Source organism: Bufo bufo, chromosome 4, assembly GCF_905171765.1.
Source record: "Bufo bufo chromosome 4, aBufBuf1.1, whole genome shotgun sequence".
NCBI lineage: Eukaryota > Metazoa > Chordata > Amphibia > Anura > Bufonidae > Bufo > Bufo bufo.
The window spans coordinates 54,714,926-54,736,908 of NC_053392.1; positions in this window are offsets into that span (position 1 = coordinate 54,714,926).

The window sequence follows — 21,983 nt, forward strand, 5'->3', positions numbered from 1 at the left end:
ACAGATACGTGGACCAGTAAGCACGGCCAGGGACGCTATATCTCCCTAACTGCACACTGGGTAAATGTAGTGGCGGCTGGGCCCCAGGCGGAGAGCTATTTGGCGCACGTCCTTCCGCCGCCAAGGATCGCAGGGCAACATTCTTTGCCTCCTGTCTCCTCCTCCTCCTACTCAGCTTCCTCCTCCTCTTCTTCCACCTGCTCATCCAGTCAGCCACACACCTTCACCACCAACTTCAGCACAGCACGGGGTAAACGTCAGCAGGCCATTCTGAAACTCATATGTTTGGGGGACAGGCCCCACACCGCACAGGAGTTGTGGCGGGGTATAGAACAACAGACCGACGAGTGGTTGCTGCCGGTGAGCCTCAAGCCCGGCCTGGTGGTGTGCGATAATGGGCGAAATCTCGTTGCAGCTCTGGGACTAGCCGGTTTGACGCACATCCCTTGCCTGGCGCATGTGCTGAATTTGGTGGTGCAGAAGTTCATTCGCAACTACCCCGACATGTCAGAGCTGCTGCATAAAGTGCGGGCCGTCTGTTCGCGCTTCCGGCGTTCACACCCTGCCGCTGCTCGCCTGTCTGCGCTACAGCGTAACTTCGGACCTCCCGCTCACCGCCTCATATGCGACGTGCCCACCAGGTGGAACTCCACCTTGCATATGCTGGACAGACTGTGCGAGCAGCAGCAGGCCATAGTGGAGTTTCAGCTGCAGCACGCACGGGTCAGTCGCACTGCGGATCAGACCCACTTCACCACCAATGACTGGGCCTCCATGCGAGACCTGTGTGCCCTGTTGCGCTGTTTCGAGTACTCCACCAACATGGCCAGTGGCGATGACGCCGTTATCAGCGTTACAATACCACTTCTATGTCTCCTTGAGAAAACACTTAGGGCGATGATGGAAGAGGAGGTGGCCCAGGAGGAAGAGGAGGAAGAGGGGTCATTTTTAGCACTTTCAGGCTAGTCTCTTCAAAGTGACTCAGAGGGAGGTTTTTTGCAACACCAGAGGCCAGGTACAAATGTGGCCAGACAGGGCCCACTACTGGAGGACGAGGATGAGGAGGAGGTGGAGGAGGATGAGGATGAGGATGAAGCATGTTCACAGCGGGGTGGCACCCAAAGCAGCTCGGGCCCATCACTGGTGCGTGGCTGGGGGGAAACACAGGACGATGACGATACGCCTCCCACAGAGGACAGCTTGTCCTTACCTCTGGGCAGCCTGGCACACATGAGCGACTACATGCTGCAGTGCCTGCGCAACGACAGCAGAGTTGCCCACATTTTAACGTGTGCAGACTACTGGGTTGCCACCCTGCTGGATCCCCGGTACAAAGACAATGTGCCCACCTTACTTCCTACACTGGAGCGTGATAGGAAGATGCGCGAGTACAAGCGCACGTTGGTAGACGCGCTACTGAGAGCATTCCCAAATGTCACAGGGGAACCAGTGGAAGCCCAAGGCGAAGGCAGAGGAGGAGCAAGAGGTCGCCAACGCAGCTGTGTCACGGCCAGCTACTTTGAGGGCAGGGTTAGCATGGCAGAGATGTGGAAAAGTTTTGTCACCACGCCACAGCTAACTGCACCACCTCCTGATACGGAACGTGTTAGCAGGAGGCAACATTTCACTAACATGGTGGAACAGTACCTGTGCACACCCCTCCACGTACTGACTGATGCTTCGGCCCCATTTAACTTCTGGGTCTCCAAATTGTCCACGTGGCCAGAGCTAGCCTTTTATGCCTTGGAGGTGCTGGCCTGCCCGGCGGCCAGCGTTTTGTCTGAACGTGTATTGAGCATGGCAGGGGGCGTCATTACAGACAAACGCAGCCGCCTGTCTACAGCCAATGTGGACAAGCTGACGTTCATAAAAATGAACCAGGCATGGATCCCACAGGACCTGTCCATCCCATGTGCAGATTAGATATTAACTACCTCCCCTTAACAATATATTATTCTACTCCAGGGCACTTCCTCATTCAATACTATTTTTAATTTCATTTTACCATTATATTGTGGGGCAACCCAAAGTTGAATGAACCTCTCCTCTGTCTGGGTGCCGGGGCCTAAATGTGTGACAGTGGCCTGTTCCAGTGGTGGGTGACGTGAAGCCTGATTCTCTGCTATGACATTAAGACAGATTCTGTGCTGACATAAGGCCAGATTCTCTGTTACGGGACCTCTTTCCTCTGCCTGGGTGCCTGGGCCTAAATGTGTGACAGTGGCCTGTTCCAGTGGTGGCTGACGTGATGCCTGATTCTCTGCTATGACATGAAGACAGATTCTGTGCTGACATAAGGCAAGATTCTCTGTTACAGGACCTCTCTCCTCTGTCTGGGTGCCGGGGCCTAAATGTGTGACAGTGGCCTGTTCCAGTGGTGGGTGACATGAAGCTTGATTCTCTGCTATGACATGAAGACAGATTCTGCGCTGACATAAGGCCAGATTCTCTGTTACGGGACCGCTCTCCTCTGTCTGGGTGTCGGGGCCTAAATGTGTGACAGTGGCCTGTTCCAGTGGTGGGTGACGTGAAGCCTGATTCTCTGCTATGACATGAATACAGATTCTGCGCTGACATAAGGCCAGATTCTCTGTTACGGGACCTCTCTCCTCTGCCTGGGTGCCTGGGCCTAAATGTGTGACAGTGGCCTGTTCCAGTGGTGGCTGACGTGAAGCCTGATTCTCTGCTATGACATGAAGACAGATTCTGTGCTGACATAAGGCCAGATTCTCTGTTACGGGACCGCTCTCCTCTGTCTGGGTGCCGGGGCCTAAATGTGTGACAGTGGCCTGTTCCAGTGGTGGGTGACGTGAAGCCTGATTCTCTGCTATGACATGAATACAGATTCTGCGCTGACATAAGGCCAGATTCTCTGTTACGGGACCTCTCTCCTCTGCCTGGGTGCCTGGGCCTAAATGTGTGACAGTGGCCTGTTCCAGTGGTGGGTGACGTGAAGCCTGATTCTCTGCTATGACATGAATACAGATTCTGCGCTGACATAAGGCCAGATTCTCTGTTACGGGACCTCTCTCCTCTGCCTGGGTGCCTGGGCCTAAATGTGTGACAGTGGCCTGTTCCAGTGGTGGCTGACGTGAAGCCTGATTCTCTGCTATGACATGAAGACAGATTCTGCGCTGACATAAGGCCAGATTCTCTGTTACGGGACCTCTCTCCTCTGTCTGGGTGCCGGGGCCTAAATGTGTGACAGTGGCCTGTTCCAGTGGTGGCTGACGTGAAGCCTGATTCTCTGATATGACATGAATACAGATTCTGCGCTGACATAAGGCCAGATTCTCTGTTACGGGACCTCTCTCCTCTGCCTGGGTGCCTGGGCCTAAATGTGTGACAGTGGCCTGTTCCAGTGGTGGGTGACGTGAAGCCTGATTCTCTGCTATGACATGAATACAGATTCTGCGCTGACATAAGGCCAGATTCTCTGTTACGGGACCTCTCTCCTCTGCCTGGGTGCCTGGGCCTAAATGTGTGACAGTGGCCTGTTCCAGTGGTGGGTGACGTGAAGCCTGATTCTCTGCTATGACATTAAGACAGATTCTGTGCTGACATAAGGCCAGATTCTCTGTTACGGGACCTCTCTCCTCTGCCTGGGTGCCTGGGCCTAAATGTGTGACAGTGGCCTGTTCCAGTGGTGGGTGACGTGATGCCTGATTCTCTGCTATGACATGAAGACTGATTCTGTGCTGACATAAGGCCAGATTCTCTGTTACAGGACCTTTCTCCTCTGTCTGGGTGCCGGGGCCTAAATGTGTGACAGTGGCCTGTTCCAGTGGTGGGTGACGTGAAGCTTGATTCTCTGCTATGACATGAAGACAGATTCTGCGCTGACATAAGGCCAGATTCTCTGTTACGGGACCTCTCTCCTCTGCCTGGGTGCCTGGGCCTAAATGTGTGACAGTGGCCTGTTCCAGTGGTGGCTGACGTGAAGCCTGATTCTCTGCTATGACATGAAGACAGATTCTGCGCTGACATAAGGCCAGATTCTCTGTTACAGGACCTCTCTCCTCTGTCTGGGTGCCGGGGCCTAAATGTGTGACAGTGGCCTGTTCCAGTGGTGGGTGACGTGAAGCTTGATTCTCTGCTATGACATTAAGACAGATTCTGCGCTGACATAAGGCCAGATTCTCTGTTACGGGACCTCTCTCCTCTGCCTGGGTGCCTGGGCCTAAATGTGTGACAGTGGCCTGTTCCAGTGGTGGCTGACGTGAAGCCTGATTCTCTGCTATGACATGAAGACAGATTCTGCGCTGACATAAGGCCAGATTCTCTGTTACGGGACCGCTCTCCTCTGTCTGGGTGCCGGGGCCTAAATGTGTGACAGTGGCCTGTTCCAGTGGTGGGTGATGTGAAGCCTGATTCTCTGCTATGACATGAATACAGATTCTGCGCTGACATAAGGCCAGATTCTCTGTTACGGGACCTCTCTCCTCTGCCTGGGTGCCTGGGCCTAAATGTGTGACAGTGGCCTGTTCCAGTGGTGGGTGACGTGAAGCCTGATTCTCTGCTATGACATGAATACAGATTCTGCGCTGACATAAGGCCAGATTCTCTGTTACGGGACCTCTCTCCTCTGCCTGGGTGCCTGGGCCTAAATGTGTGACAGTGGCCTGTTCCAGTGGTGGCTGACGTGAAGCCTGATTCTCTGCTATGACATGAAGACAGATTCTGCGCTGACATAAGGCCAGATTCTCTGTTACGGGACCGCTCTCCTCTGTCTGGGTGCCGGGGCCTAAATGTGTGACAGTGGCCTGTTCCAGTGGTGGCTGACGTGAAGCCTGATTCTCTGCTATGACATGAATACAGATTCTGCGCTGACATAAGGCCAGATTCTCTGTTACGGGACCTCTCTCCTCTGCCTGGGTGCCTGGGCCTAAATGTGTGACAGTGGCCTGTTCCAGTGGTGGGTGACATGAAGCCTGATTCTCTGCTATGACATGAATACAGATTCTGCGCTGACATAAGGCCAGATTCTCTGTTACGGGACCTCTCTCCTCTGCCTGGGCCTAAATGTGTGACAGTGGCCTGTTCCAGTGGTGGGTGACGTGAAGCCTGATTCTCTGCTATGACATTAAGACAGATTCTGTGCTGACATAAGGCCAGATTCTCTGTTACGGGACCTCTCTCCTCTGCCTGGGTGCCTGGGCCTAAATGTGTGACAGTGGCCTGTTCCAGTGGTGGGTGACGTGATGCCTGATTCTCTGCTATGACATGAAGACTGATTCTGTGCTGACATAAGGCCAGATTCTCTGTTACAGGACCTCTCTCCTCTGTCTGGGTGCCGGGGCCTAAATGTGTGACAGTGGCCTGTTCCAGTGGTGGGTGACGTGAAGCTTGATTCTCTGCTATGACATGAAGACTGATTCTGCGCTGACATAAGGCCAGATTCTCTGTTACGGGACCTCTCTCCTCTGCCTGGGTGCCTGGGCCTAAATGTGTGACAGTGGCCTGTTCCAGTGGTGGGTGACGTGATGCCTGATTCTCTGCTATGACATGAAGACAGATTCTGTGCTGACATAAGGCCAGATTCTCTGTTACGGGACCTCTCTCCTCTGCCTGGGTGCCTGGGCCTAAATGTGTGACAGTGGCCTGTTCCAGTGGTGGGTGACGTGAAGCCTGATTCTCTGCTATGACATTAATACAGATTCTGTGCTGACATAAGGCCAGATTCTCTGTTACGGGACCTCTCTCCTCTGCCTGGGTGCCTGGGCCTAAATGTGTGACAGTGGCCTGTTCTAGTGGTGGGTGACGTGAAGCCTGATTCTCTGCTATGACATGAAGACAGATTCTGTGCTGACATAAGGCCAGATTCTCTGTTACAGGACCTCTCTCCTCTGTCTGGGTGCCGGGGCCTAAATGTGTGACAGTGGCCTGTTCCAGTGGTGGGTGACATGAAGCTTGATTCTCTGCTATGACATGAAGACAGATTCTGCGCTGACATAAGGCCAGATTCTCTGTTACGGGACCTCTCTCCTCTGTCTGGGTGCCGGGGCCTAAATGTGTGACAGTGGCCTGTTCCAGTGGTGGGTGACGTGAAGCTTGATTCTCTGCTATAACATGAAGACTGATTCTGCGCTGACATAAGGCCAGATTCTCTGTTACGGGACCTCTCTCCTCTGCCTGGGTGCCTGGGCCTAAATGTGTGACAGTGGCCTGTTCCAGTGGTGGGTGACGTGATGCCTGATTCTCTGCTATGACATGAAGACAGATTCTGTGCTGACATAAGGCCAGATTCTCTGTTACGGGACCTCTCTCCTCTGCCTGGGTGCCTGGGCCTAAATGTGTGACAGTGGCCTGTTCCAGTGGTGGGTGACGTGAAGCCTGATTCTCTGCTATGACATTAAGACAGATTCTGTGCTGACATAAGGCCAGATTCTCTGTTACGGGACCTCTCTCCTCTGCCTGGGTGCCTGGGCCTAAATGTGTGACAGTGGCCTGTTCCAGTGGTGGGTGACGTGATGCCTGATTCTCTGCTATGACATGAAGACAGATTCTGTGCTGACATAAGGCCAGATTCTCTGTTACGGGACCTCTCTCCTCTGCCTGGGTGCCTGGGCCTAAATGTGTGACAGTGGCCTGTTCCAGTGGTGGGTGACGTGAAGCCTGATTCTCTGCTATGACATTAAGACAGATTCTGTGCTGACATAAGGCCAGATTCTCTGTTACGGGACCTCTCTCCTCTGCCTGGGTGCCTGGGCCTAAATGTGTGACAGTGGCCTGTTCTAGTGGTGGGTGACGTGAAGCCTGATTCTCTGCTATGACATGAAGACAGATTCTGTGCTGACATAAGGCCAGATTCTCTGTTACAGGACCTCTCTCCTCTGTCTGGGTGCCGGGGCCTAAATGTGTGACAGTGGCCTGTTCCAGTGGTGGGTGACATGAAGCTTGATTCTCTGCTATGACATGAAGACAGATTCTGCGCTGACATAAGGCCAGATTCTCTGTTACGGGACCTCTCTCCTCTGTCTGGGTGCCGGGGCCTAAATGTGTGACAGTGGCCTGTTCCAGTGGTGGGTGACGTGAAGCTTGATTCTCTGCTATGACATGAAGACTGATTCTGCGCTGACATAAGGCCAGATTCTCTGTTACGGGACCTCTCTCCTCTGCCTGGGTGCCTGGGCCTAAATGTGTGACAGTGGCCTGTTCCAGTGGTGGGTGACGTGATGCCTGATTCTCTGCTATGACATGAAGACAGATTCTGTGCTGACATAAGGCCAGATTCTCTGTTACGGGACCTCTCTCCTCTGCCTGGGTGCCTGGGCCTAAATGTGTGACAGTGGCCTGTTCCAGTGGTGGGTGACGTGAAGCCTGATTCTCTGCTATGACATTAAGACAGATTCTGTGCTGACATAAGGCCAGATTCTCTGTTACGGGACCTCTCTCCTCTGCCTGGGTGCCTGGGCCTAAATGTGTGACAGTGGCCTGTTCCAGTGGTGGGTGACGTGATGCCTGATTCTCTGCTATGACATGAAGACAGATTCTGTGCTGACATAAGGCCAGATTCTCTGTTACGGGACCTCTCTCCTCTGCCTGGGTGCCTGGGCCTAAATGTGTGACAGTGGCCTGTTCCAGTGGTGGGTGACGTGAAGCCTGATTCTCTGCTATGACATTAAGACAGATTCTGTGCTGACATAAGGCCAGATTCTCTGTTACGGGACCTCTCTCCTCTGCCTGGGTGCCTGGGCCTAAATGTGTGACAGTGGCCTGTTCTAGTGGTGGGTGACGTGAAGCCTGATTCTCTGCTATGACATGAAGACAGATTCTGTGCTGACATAAGGCCAGATTCTCTGTTACAGGACCTCTCTCCTCTGCCTGGGTGCCTGGGCCTAAATGTGTGACAGTGGCCTGTTCCAGTGGTGGGTGACGTGATGCCTGATTCTCTGCTATGACATGAAGACAGATTCTGTGCTGACATAAGGCCAGATTCTCTGTTACGGGACCTCTCTCCTCTGCCTGGGTGCCTGGGCCTAAATGTGTGACAGTGGCCTGTTCCAGTGGTGGGTGACGTGAAGCCTGATTCTCTGCTATGACATTAAGACAGATTCTGTGCTGACATAAGGCCAGATTCTCTGTTACGGGACCTCTCTCCTCTGCCTGGGTGCCTGGGCCTAAATGTGTGACAGTGGCCTGTTCTAGTGGTGGGTGACGTGAAGCCTGATTCTCTGCTATGACATGAAGACAGATTCTGTGCTGACATAAGGCCAGATTCTCTGTTACAGGACCTCTCTCCTCTGCCTGGGTGCCTGGGCCTAAATGTGTGACAGTGGCCTGTTCCAGTGGTGGGTGACGTGAAGCCTGATTCTCTGCTATGACATTAAGACAGATTCTGTGCTGACATAAGGCCAGATTCTCTGTTACGGGACCTCTCTCCTCTGCCTGGGTGCCTGGGCCTAAATGTGTGACAGTGGCCTGTTCCAGTGGTGGGTGACGTGAAGCCTGATTCTCTGCTATGACATGAAGACTGATTCTGCGCTGACATGAAGCCAGATTCTCTGCTATGGCATGAAGAGACTGATTCTCTGCTGACATGAAGCCAGATTCTTTGCTATGGCATGAAGAGACTGATTCTCTGCTGACGTGAAGCCAGATTCTCTGCTATGGGACCTCTGTCCAATTGATATTGGTTCATTTTTATATTTTTAATTTTAATTTTAATTCATTTCCCTATTCACATTTGTTTGCAGGGGATTTACCTACATGTTGCTGCCTTTTGCAGCCCTCTAGCTCTTTCCTGGGCTGTTTTACAGCCTTTTTAGCGCCCAAAAGTTCGGGTCCCCATTGACTTCAATGGGGTTCAGGTTCGGGACGAAGTTCGGGTCGGGTTCGGATCCCGAACGCGAACATTTCCGGGAAGTTCGGCCGAACTTCTCGAACCCGAACATCCAGGTGTTCGCTCAACTCTAACCACCATCCTTTTTCTTAACAAAGAAAACCCTGCTCACATAGGAGAGACAGAAGGTCTAATAAGCCCTTTACCAAGGCTCTCCTTAATATAATCTCCCATGGCCTTGCGTTCGGGCTTAGAAAGATTATAAATTCACCCCTTATTAAACTTGACCCCCTCTACTAGCTCTATGGCGCAATCATAAGGTCTATGGGGGGGGGGATAGAACCTCCGGAGTTGGTGATGAGAATACATCAGAATATTCCCTGATGACTGTGGGTAATGTATCAGACTTTACTGAGACCCCAGCCTGTACCACGGACAAGCACGAGTCACACTTAGGTCCCCATCTCACAAACTTCCCCTTGGACCAATCTATAGTGGGGTTATGTAATCGGAGCCAAGGCAACCCTAGTACCACCTCAACCGGTAAGTTCTCCAGGACTAAAAGGGAACATCTCTCTGAGTGGCACACACCCACGGTTAGAGAAACCTCTGAGGAACATGACCTCACCGTATCACCAATCAGGGGAGTAGCATCCATAGCCATGACATGGATAGGTGTAGGTAAAGCAAACATTAGAATACCCAATTTAACAGTGTACTCAGAGTCAATAAAGCTGGCCGCTAAAAAAGAATCAATAAAGGCCTTACCCGGCCATTTATTTACCCCCAGAGAAATCGTTATGGGTACCAAAAGCTTACATTTAGTAAAATCAGGGTGCACCTGGTCTTTAGGTTGCCTTGCCTTAGGAGACTTGACAGAGAGGACCTTCTTAGGACACTGGTTGATCCAATGGTCAGGATCTCCACAGTAGAAGCACTCTCCACGTCTGCGGCGAAGATTCACTCGGGTCATGCCAACCTGCATGGGTTCCTCGGTGGAGACCTCAGCATTGTCTCTGGGATAGGCCTCTGGCTGGACCACCATCTGAGAAGAGAACTGTCGTTGCTGTCATCTTTCTCTAACCCGTCGGTCAAGTCCGACAACAAGGGTCATCATCTCCTCTAAGGTCTTTGGAAGTTGATAACTGACTAGCAGATCCTTTAACCCCTTAAGGACTCAGCCCTATTTCACCTTAAGGACTTGGCCATTTTTTGCAAATCTGACCAGTGTATCTTAAAGTGCTGATAACTTTAAAATGCTTTGACTTATCCAGGCCGTTCTGAGATTGTTTTCATCACATATTGTACTTCATGACAGTGCTAAAATTGGGTCCAAAAAGTTAATTTTTTTACATAAAAAAATACCATATTTACCAAAAATTTTGAAAAATTTGCAAATTTCAAAGTTTCAGTTTCTCTACTTCTGTAATACATAGTAATACCCCCAAAAATTGTGATGACTTTACATTCCCCATATGTCTACTTCATGTTTGTAGCATTTTGGGAATGATATTTTATTTTTGGGGATGTTACAAGGCTTAGAAGTTTAGAAGCAAATCTTGAAATTTTTCAGAAATTTACAAAACCCAATTTTTAGGGACCACTACAGGTCTGAAGTCACTTTGCGAGGCTTACATAATAGAAACTGCCCAAAAATGACCCCATTCTATAAACTACACCCCTCAAGGTATTCAAAACTGATTTTACAAACTTCGTTAACCTTTTAGGTGTTGCACAAGAGTTATTGGCAAATGGGGATGAAATTTGAGAATTTCATTTTTTTGCCTAATTTTCCATTTTAACCCATTTTTTACACTAACAAAGCAAGGGTTAACAGCCAAACAAGAATGTATCTTTATTGCCCTGACTCTGCCGTTTACAGAAACACCCCAGATGTGGCCGTAAACTACTGTACGGGCACACAGTAGGGCGTAGAGGGAAAGGTGTGCCGTATGGTTTTTGGAAGGCAGATTTTGCTGGACTGGTTTTTTTGACACCATGTCCCATTTGAAGCCCCCCTGATGCACCCCTAGAGTAGAAACTCTATAAAAGTGACCCCATCTAAGAAACTACACCCCTCAAGGTATTCAAAACTGATTTTACAAACTTTGTTAACCCTTTAGGTGTTGCACAAGATTTAATGGAAAATAGAGATACAATTTCAAAATTTCACTTTTTTGGCAGATTTTCAATTTTTATATTCTTTTTTCCAGTTACAAAGCAAGGGTTAACAGCCAAACAAAACTTATTATTTATGGCCCTGATTCTGTAGTTTACAGAAACACCCCATATGTGGTCGTAAATCGCTGTACGGGCACACGGCAGGGCGCAGAAGGAAAGGAATGCCATACGGTTTTTGGAAGGCAGATTTTGCTGGACTGTTTTTTTTGACACTATGTCCCATTTGAAGCCCCCCTGATGCACCCCTAGAGTAGAAACTCCAAAAAAGTGACCCCATTTTAGAAACTACGGGATAGGGTGGCAGTTTTGTTGGTACTAGTTTAGGGTACATATGATTTTTGGTTGCTCTATATTACACTTTTTTGTGCGGCAAGGTAACAAGAAATAGATTTCTTGGCACGTTTTTTTTTTTTTATTTACAACATTCATCTGACAGGTTAGATCATGTGGTCATTTTATATAGCAGGTTTTCACGGACGTGGCGATACCTAATATGTATACAATTTTTTTTATTTATGTAAGTTTTACACAATGATTTCATTTTTAAAACAAAAAAAATGTTTTAGTGTCTCCATAGTCTAAGAGCCATAGTTTTTTTTCAGTTTTTGGGCGATTATCTTAAGTAGGGTCTCATTTTTTGCGGGGTGAGATGCCGGTTTGATCGGCACTATTTTGGGGTGCATATGACTTTTTGATCGCTTGCTATTACACTTTTTGTAATGTAAGATGACAAAAAATGGCTTTTTTTACACCATTTTTATTTTTTTTACGGTGGTCACCTGAGGGGTTAGTTCATGTGATATTTTTATAGAGCCGGTCGATACGGACGCGTCGATACCTAATATGTATACTTTTTTATTTATTTAAGTTTTACACAATGATTTCATTTTTGAAACAAAAAAAATCATGTTTTAGTGTTTCCATAGTCTAAGAGCCATAGTTTTTTCAGTTTTTGGGCGATTATCTTGGATAGGGTATGATTTTTGCGGGGTGAGATGCCGGTTTGATTGGCACTATTTTGGGGTGCATATGACTTTTTGATCGCTTGCTATTACACTTTTTGTGATGTAAGATGGCAAAAAATGGCTTTTTTTACACCGTTTTTTTTTTTTTTTTTTACGGTGGTCACCTGAGTGGTTAGTTCATGTGATATTTATATAGAGCCGGTCGATGCGGATGCGTTGATACCTAATATGTATACTTTTTTTTATTTATTTAAGTTTTACACAATGATTTCATTTTTGAAACAAAAAAAATCATGTTTTAGTGTTTCCATAGTCTAAGAGCCATAGTTTTTTCAGTTTTTGGGCGATTATCTTGGGTAGGGTATGATTTTTGCGGGATGAGATGACGGTTTTATTGGTACTATTTTGGCATACATGCGACTTTTTTGATCACTTTTATTACCTTTTTTGGGAAGTAAGGTGGGCAAAATTTCAATTTTCTCATAGTTTTTATTTTTTTATTTTTATGGCGTTCACCGTGCTGGGAAATTAGCATGACCGTTTTCTAGATTAGGTCGTTACGGACGTGGCAATACCTAATATGTGTAGTGTATTTTTTTTTTATTTTTTTTTATTCAGTGATAAATGTGTTTTTTTTTTTAATCGTAACTTTTTTCACTTTTTTTTACATTTTTTTGACCCAGACCCACTTGGTTCTTGAAGATCCAGTGGGTCTGATGTCTGTATAATACAGTACAGTACACTATATAGGGTACTGTACTGTATTTTACTTACACTTTGTCTGAACAGATCTATGCCTTTAGCATAGATCTGTTCAGCACCATGGACAGCAGGATGCCTGAGAAGGCGTCCTGTTGCCATGGGAACCTTCCCCGTCTGCTCAGTTGTAGCCACAACTGCGCAGATGGGGAAGGGTAAGGACGGGGCTGTCTGGGGGCTCTCTCCCTCTCCCATCGGGGGGCTGCAAAGGCACAGCAGCCCCCTGACGGGAGAGGGAGGGTGCTCCCTGAGCTGTTAACCTTTTCCATACAGCGGTCCGTACGGACCGCTGTATGGAAAGGGTTAAACGGCTGACATCGCATCACCGATGTCAGCCGTTTATACCGGGGTGTCAGCAATGTGCTGACACCCTGGTATACCCACTGGCCACCAACAATTATTCAAGGGGAGGCGGGCGGGGGATCGCGATCCCACCTGCCGCACCGCCCGCCTCCGGCACCTCCCGCGACACCCCCCCTGCACCACCCGCCCACATAATATCATTCGAGGGTGCAGGGGGGGTTAATAAAACTTTATTTCGGGCATTTTAAAGTTTGATCAGAATCGGCTAAAAGCGCAGCAAACCGCAGGTCTGAATTGACCTGAATTGACCTGCGGTTTGCTGCGATCGCCAATACGGGGGGTCACATGACCCCCCCCCGGCGTTGTGACAGGATACCGGCTGAATGATTTCAGCCGGCATCCCATTCGGATTAACCCCCGGGGCGCCGCAATCTTATTTTAAACTCATGACGTACCGGTACATCATGGGTCCTTAAAGAGACACTGACAGGCCCAAAAAGCATATTTAGGTATATATATGACAGTACAGGTCTTATAAAGTGTATTAGAATCATCTAAGTAGGCTAACAGCCGAACAGGGAGGAAGCGTTTAACCAGAGCTCCTGCTTCAAATCCTTCATCCTGCGACATCCAGGAGATTTAATAGCAAGAAGCTACGCCAAACAGGTCCTGCTGGATCATAAACACCAACCGGATCACTTTAAGTCCTGTATCGGACATTTAAAAGCGATTTAAAAGCGCAAGGAGCCGAATTCCATCTGCGGCCTAGCTGAAGTGCCGAAGCCTCGGACTTGCACTACAACTTTTCGCTCAGACGATAACCAGCGCCAACCCGACAACAGGGCCCATCACAAGGAGCACTCCTAACTCCAGATGGAGACTGCCTACCGGTAAGAAGAACCCTTTGCCATACCGTATTAGGCGTTGTACCGACTCCGGGCCCTGGGGACACTTGCTGTATTACATGTCGGCTATTGTGTAACATCAGCGGTTTAAAGCAGAGCGGATCCTCTTTATACTGATCCAAGAGGAATACCTCCCAGAGTAACCCCCGACCTGCTTGGCACACTCCTACCTTATTAAATCGGGTGCTATAAGTTCCACAGAAGAAGGTAACTACACAGTCCGTACGCTGCATCTGCTGCGATTCGGCAGTGTCCGGAGTTCACGCTTCCTCAAGATTCCATCCCCTGAGAGCTCCACCGCAGAGTATTAGGATCGATCAACTTTGCAAACCTAGCCATATCTAGGTTCTGTTCTAATAAGATCAGTGATCTTTCCTCTTTGCCCCCCCCATCCACATCCACACCCCCCTCCCCCCCCCCCCTTCCCTTCCAATTCTAAGCACTATTCAATATTCATTCCTGGCAATTGAAGTTATATGGGAGAAGACCTGCTTCTAACATTTAAAGGGACAGTGCAATAATATAACCCTTAGAAGCAAATAAAAATTTCCACTGTTCCTCTACATTCCATCACCTATAAGTTCATAATTTATTTTCCAAGTAACCAAACAGAGGAATAGATGATGTAATAATTGCCAATTTGCACCAATTACGGTCACAGGTGATAAAGTTTTTAAAAGTGGTTTCCAAATACCAGCACCTATGGTAAAGGTAGGAAGATACAGAGGTACCAGCCAAGAACCCCATAATCCTACTAAACCTCCACACCTGTCTCAACCTGGCCTGGACAAGTTTATAATGAAGAAATCACAGATTCCCCTGGGAGCACAAGCCTCTACTCCTAAAGGAGCCATACAGAAGTCCACTACACGCTCGCAAGAAGGAGATAGTGAATATGAAGATGTCACAGAGCCCACTACAGAATTACCATTGTCCAGATCATTTATTTCCAGAGCTCTGTCGGATGCTTTAAACCCAGTACTTGAAGAGCTGTCTGATATTAAAAGAGAAATGAGGCAAATTGGAAATAGAGTTGAGGTTCTTGAATCCACACAAACAGCTATTACTAATTATACCAAACAGGCTTCTGAAGTTTTCTCCAAATATCAACAGCATATCAATCACCTCCATGATTATATTGAAGTTTAAGATAATAGAGGCAGGAGGAACAATATTCGCTTTAGGGGCATACCCGAATCAGTTGCAAATGAAGCTATTCATAAAGCAGTTGAAGAAATATGCAAATCCTTGCTTGCAGAAGACCCTCCTAGTCCTGTTATTATCGAAAGGGCACACAGAGCCTTGCGTCATAAGCCAAAACCAGAAGACCCTCCAAGAGATGTAATCTGCAAGCTACTGAATTTTGCCCAGAAAGAAGCAATAATGAAGAAAGCTAGAGAAATGGAGAGTATTGAATATAGAGACGCTACAATCCAATTATTTCAAGATATTGCACCTGTAACCTTAAACAAAAGACGCATGCTGAAACCTCTAACAGACCATTTAAGACACAAGAGGATTGCTTTCAGATGGTTGTTCCCCTTTGGAATGCTTATAACCTGGAGAGAGAAAAGATACACCATAAGAACACCAAAAGATCTACCAGACGTTCTTGCTGCTCTAGGAATTACGGACATAGACGTCCCTGACTGGTCTATTGCTACAGATGTCCTTATACCATCTGAAGTTCCACCCCCAAACACATGTAAAGCCTTGAAGAACAAAAGAAGACAAGGAAAGATGACTCCTAGACGTCTCATGGCAGATGAAGACTGAAACTACTCCAAATAGAGGACTTGTTCTCATACTTACAAAGAGGTTACTAAGTTGCTCTACAAATTATTATTTTTTTTTCTCCTCTTTTACATTATAGAGAGAATTAAATAATTCTCAAGATCTGGATGTGCAGAATGGGACCTTTCCCCCTCTGTATTACCGGGGAGGGCACCTATTCTGCAACTTCAGATTAATACCTAGAGCTACTTGGTAAAGCCCTTTATCTCACACTAGTTGTTATTACCACTGTTATCACTTGAATTAATAGCAGTTAAAATATATAATTACTTAATATCACCTGTGCCGTACATGACTTGTACTAAAAAAGAAAAGAGTTTGTTCCAAAACCTGCTAAATTATCTTTCAGGTCCCCCTTTAGGACCTAAAATGTACATGTTCCCGTCCTCTCTCTCTTTAGAGATATCTCGGGTAGGGTTACTAAGTATGTTACTTATGTTTAACCTTTGCTTTGCTTTTTATGTATTTAGAATGGTTCTACCCCCACCCTCATCCTCATCCTTACTCATTCCAGTACCTAGAGTACCATTGAATACCTACAGAAGATTTGAATGCCCTGTGAAAACAGATTGGAGCACCTCACCAGTGAGTAAATTACATACGCTAGATCTCACACCCACTTCTCTCCATGGCGGAACTTAGAGTAGCTACATATAATGTGAGGGGCTTTAAGTCTCCTGTGAAGAGAAGTCAAATCATTAATCAGCTAAACAGAGAAAAAGCAAACATATTATTCCTACAGGAAACATACTTTAAACACAATAAAATACCAGAGCTATCCAAGACAAAATATAATCTTTGGTTCCATAACTCCTCACCAGCTTCTAACAAATCTGGAACTAGCATAGGAATACATAAAAACACTGACTTCCTACACATGTCAACTATATCAGATGATGAAGGGAGATATCTAATGGTTAAAGGGAAAATCAACTCCCTAACATACACGTTGGTCAACATTTACACTCCCAACATTGCACAAAAGAAATGGTTTGACAAATTCTGGCCAGAATTTGAAGCCTTCAGGGAAGGACTAGTCATAGTAGCTGGAGATCTTAATGTGACGCTTAATCCTCGCATTGATTCCTCAACAGGTAAATCAGCTCTCCCAAACAGTTTCTTAAACCTCATAAAAAACTCCCTGTACAAAAACTCCCTAGTAGATGTTTGGAGAGCTCTCAACCCAAAAGAAAAGGATTTCACCCATTTCTCTGCCCCACATAAATCTTACCAAAGATTAGATTATATATTATTCCCAGCCAATAACCTACATCTTTGCACAGAAATCAAAATAGGTCCCATTTTACACTCAGATCATGCACCAGTCTTTTTAACCTTCAAGCCACCTAACTTATCACCCAAATATTTCAATTGGCGTCTGAACGAAACCTTATTAAGCTCTACAGATATAAACTCAGCTATAAACAAGAAATTAAAGGATTACTTTGCTGATAATATACAAGGGGAAACGTCCACACAATTTATTTGGGAGGCGCACAAAGCAGTAGTCAGAGGAGAGTTTATTTTACTTGCAGCAAATCTAAATAAAACTAGGCAAAAAAAGACAAATTAACTGTTCTCTAAGATATCCAAACTAGAATGCTCCCACAAACGTACTAAGAAAAATGACATCCTAGACAAACTTAACAGGGCTAAAGAAGAATTGAAAACCCATCTAAATTGCCCAAATCAGCAAAGTTATATCTAGCCTTAAAGCAAAAATTCTTTGCGCATGGTAATAGATCTACCAAATTTATGATTGCAATGCTACGACAACAAAAAAGCAAATCTAGAATAGCAGGTATCAAAACATGCGGCCAGCCTTTACACTAAGACGACACCGCCATTGCTCAGGCTTTTCATGACTTCTATACAGAACTCTACAATATTAATGTGGCAGAGTCAGACACAACCAAGCAGGAGAAAAGTGAACTTACCTTTGACTTTCTGAGTAAACTTGAATTACCAAAACTTAATGAAGATCAGAAACTTAAATTATGCTCTGCAATTTCGGAGAAAGAGGTCATGGAAACTCTGAAAACAATTGCTAAAGGGAAATCTCCACGACCAGATGGACTGCCAGACATATATTACGCAACATTTAAAGACATCCTGGTTCCCCATATGGCCCAGGTATATAATACAGCTCTAAAAGGCACACCCTTCACCCCTCAAACATTAAATGCGCATATTACGTTAATCCCCAAACCCCAAAAAGACCATACACTCTGCTCTAGTTACAGACCCATTTCTTTACTGAACTTAGACCTAAAAATTTACGCTAGAATCCTTTCAGCCAGAATTAAACCCCTTCTCCAAGACTTGATTAACCCTGACCAGACAGGCTTTGTTTTGGGCAGAGAAGGTAAAGACAGTAGGTACAAAATTATTAATACTATTTCCCTAGCTAAAAAGAATAAAACACCTATTGTACTGCTCGGGACAGATGCTGAAAAAGCCTTTGATAGAGTGGCTTGTCCTTTTATCACCAGCACCCTAGAAAAATTTGACTTCCCAAAAATATTCATCAAAGCCATCTTCTCAATGTACACCTCACCATGTGCTTATATAAAAGTGAATGACATCCTGTCCCGGGCAGTACACATTAATAATGGAACCAGACAGGGCTGTCCATTGTCCCGGTTATTATTTATTCTGTCAATGGAACCTCTCTTACAAGCCATAAGACAAAACCCCGGCATTAAAGGTCTAAACTGCGGCACCCTAGAGATAAAACAAGCCGCATATGCGGATGACCTTTCATTGGCAATCTCAACCCTCGACAAGCTTTCCCCCTTTTAATTGATACCTTGAGCAGATTTGGTGATATATCCAATTTCAAAATCAATATCTCAAAATCACAAGCGATGGGCATACTCTATTCCCATAAAACCCTAAATTGTCTAGAGAAAGACTCCCCCTTCCAATGGACAAAAAGCTCATTGAAATTCCTGGGTGTTAATATTCCACCTGATCTTAACAGGTTATTCAGTCTAAACTATACTCCACTTATAAATTCCATACCAAATATACTGAGTTCCTGGAAACCTACATTTATATCCTGGCTAGGACGGAAAAATATGTTCAATACCTTAATTTTGCCCAAAATCACATATCTCATACAGGTACTCCTAATCAAACTCCCAAAACATTTCTTGTCTGCCTTTAGAAAAATTTGCTCTAAATATATATGGGGAAATATAAAACCTAGGATTTCGCACAACATTCTTCAACTACCCTTTACCAAAGGAGGAATTGGCTTCCCTTCCTTAGACAAGTATATCACAGCTGTTCATCTAAGCAGAATCATAGATTGGGTAAGACACCCAAAACATAAAGCTTGGATTTTCTTGGAAAAAGAACTAACTCAATTCCCACTAAAAAGCCTAGTATTCGCAGACCCTCAAAGCACCCCAATTATAGATAAAGATAATACCCTAGTTCAGGCCACATTATCGATCTGGAAAACAAAACATATAAGAGATACATGCTCAAAATTCCCTTCTCACTTAAGCAACCTTAACGACCTTCTCATTACCACTGGGGAAGGATTTACAACCTTACCAGCACAAATACGCAACAGTAATTTAGCGCCTTCTGATCTTCTAGACCCAGACGGTGCAATTTTAAATTTGCAAGCTATGAAGGAATGTTTTGGCATAACTAAACTGAATTGTTTACAGCACAGCATCATATCGAAGTCCCTAAAAAGAATACTATCACAAGACTCTCTGACTAGGGAACCCTCCTGATTTGAAAAATTTATATCTCAATCACAGACTCCAAAGAAACTTATCCACACAATAAGCAGGAACTTAGTACATAATGAAACACCAAAATCTCTCTACTTTTTGAGAGAATGGGAAAGAGATTTAAATATTCAGCTCTCATTAGAGGATATTAAAGACATACTACTCTCCCCCAAATTATCCTCAAGATGCTCTAACATTCAAGAAAACACATATAAAGTGATATCCAGATGGTATCTTACACCTGTTAGATTAAGCCAAATGTACAGCACCACATCTGATCTGTGTTGGAGATGCCTTAAGGAGAGAGGCACCTTCTTACACATCTGGTGGTCCTGCCCGTTTTTACAAATATTCTGGGATAGGGTTTTTACACACATCAATTGCATCTTAGACAGAGATGAATCAAAGATCATTAGTTGCCCCAAAATTGCCTTGCTAAACATTCTGCCAAACTCAATGATCCTATCTGAGAAAAGTCTCCTTAGATCGCTTATAGCGGCAGCTAGACTTATCGTAGCTTCAAATTGGAAATCACAAGGTCCTCTGTCTGAGATGCTCTGGATGCATAAAGCTGCTTCTATTTCCAGACTAGAAGAATTATCTCATTGGGAATTGAGATCACATCACAAATATATGAAAATATGGTCTCCCTGGCTCAAATGGAGATCCTCAAATCCTTAATTTATGTTTAGGCTCTCGTATTCACAAAATCCTATAAGCAGATAACCTTCTCATTACAAAATAGATCTATCGTACTTGATGCTCCAGACCCCCCCCCCTCTATACATGGTATTCTCATATCTTGATTCATATCTTGATCCATATAGGTACTTAATCCTTCCCTTCCCCCCCCTCCCCATCTCTATCCTCCTCCCCTTATTGTATGTTTGTACCTTAATGTTATCAGGTACTTTGATGTTACTTTAATTGGCTCCGCCACTGTAATAACAAAAAGACGTATTGGCATATCACTGCTTCCACATACAAAATCCTTTTCTAAAAGAAATCTTAAAGGATGAGGATGTATCCATCATTTGGTCATAGTTGCTATAGGGTTTCACCCTCCCACCTTTCTCCCTAGGTTCCGCCTTTAAATTTTCAATATGCTAAGCCAATTTCCCTCATATGATTATAGATCCTGTGCCTTTGATCTCTATGCGACCTCTCGTACTATTGATATTATTATTATTAATAGTATTGAGCTCTTACCTCCCTTTATTTGCTTAATGTGGGCGTAAAAGTCCCTTATTATCTAATTAGATATGGTGACAGCTCGCTATTTGTGACTGTGCATTAACAGTTTATGTAATACTGTCATACATCATTGTAAGTGGCTATCGCATCCTTGATTTGCTGATTGTTTGTAACCCCCTTTATTGAAAACAATAAAAAGATTTTAAAAAGAAAGAATCATCTAAGTATCCCCCCTGTCCACCTTATAAATACAGTAAAATGAAGTTTTATAACCTGCTTGAATTGTGTTCAATCTGCCCAAGGGGCGGCGTTTCATCTCAACTTGCGCCCAGCCAGCCTCGCCCCAACTGCCGTTTGAAGCGCCGCCCAGCTCATCAATATTCACTTTGCTGGGCGGCACACTAATCCGCACTAATCATATCGCGCCTGCGCACTAATTAACCCCTTTTCAGCTGTAACAGAGCAGCGCTCTGAAGCGCTGCTATGAACTGTGCCCGGCGCATGCGCATAAAGCAGAGGCTGCATCGGCCTCTGAGAATCAGACTGTGCGCAGGCGCGATGCGATCCCGGCCAGTGGGGGTGCTGGGCGCATGCGCTTAAGATGAGCCGGAGGCCGATGCCTATAGTATTGTATTGGGCATGCGCCGGATCTTGCGTCGGGGACACTAGTAGCCGCCCAGCAAAGTGAATATTGATGAGCTGGGCGGCGCTTCAAACGGCAGTTGGGGCAAGGCTGGATGGGCGCAAATTGAGATGAAACGCCGCCCCTTGGGCAGATTGAACACGATTCAAGCAGGTTATAAAACTTCATTTTACTGTATTTATAAGGTGGACAGGGGGGATACTTAGATGATTCTTATACACTTTATAAGACCTGTACTGTCATATATATACCTAAATATGCTTTTTGGGCCTGTCAGTGTCCCTTTAAGGACTCGGGAAACATGCCGTACCGGTACGTCATGCGTCCCTAAGGGGTTAAGTTATCAGACAGACCAGACCTAAACTGTCTCTTAAGGGCTGGTTCGTTCCATCCTGAGAGGACACACCACCTTCTGAATTGGGTGCAAATAATACTCCTCTGGCAGGTAGATTGCCCTGAACCAGTGCCTTTAGAGCCGTCTCGGCTACCAGAGCCCTGTCTGGTTCATCATAGAGGGTACACAGGGCCTGAAAAAAAACCTCCACAGATGTTAAACAAATGGCACCAGCAGGTAAAGAGAATACCCAGTCCTGGGGATCACCGTGTAGTCGGGAAATGATAATGCCCACACGTTGACTCTCGGGGCCAGAGGACACGGGGCACAAACGGAAGTAAAGTTTGCAATTCTCCTTGAAGGAGAGAAAC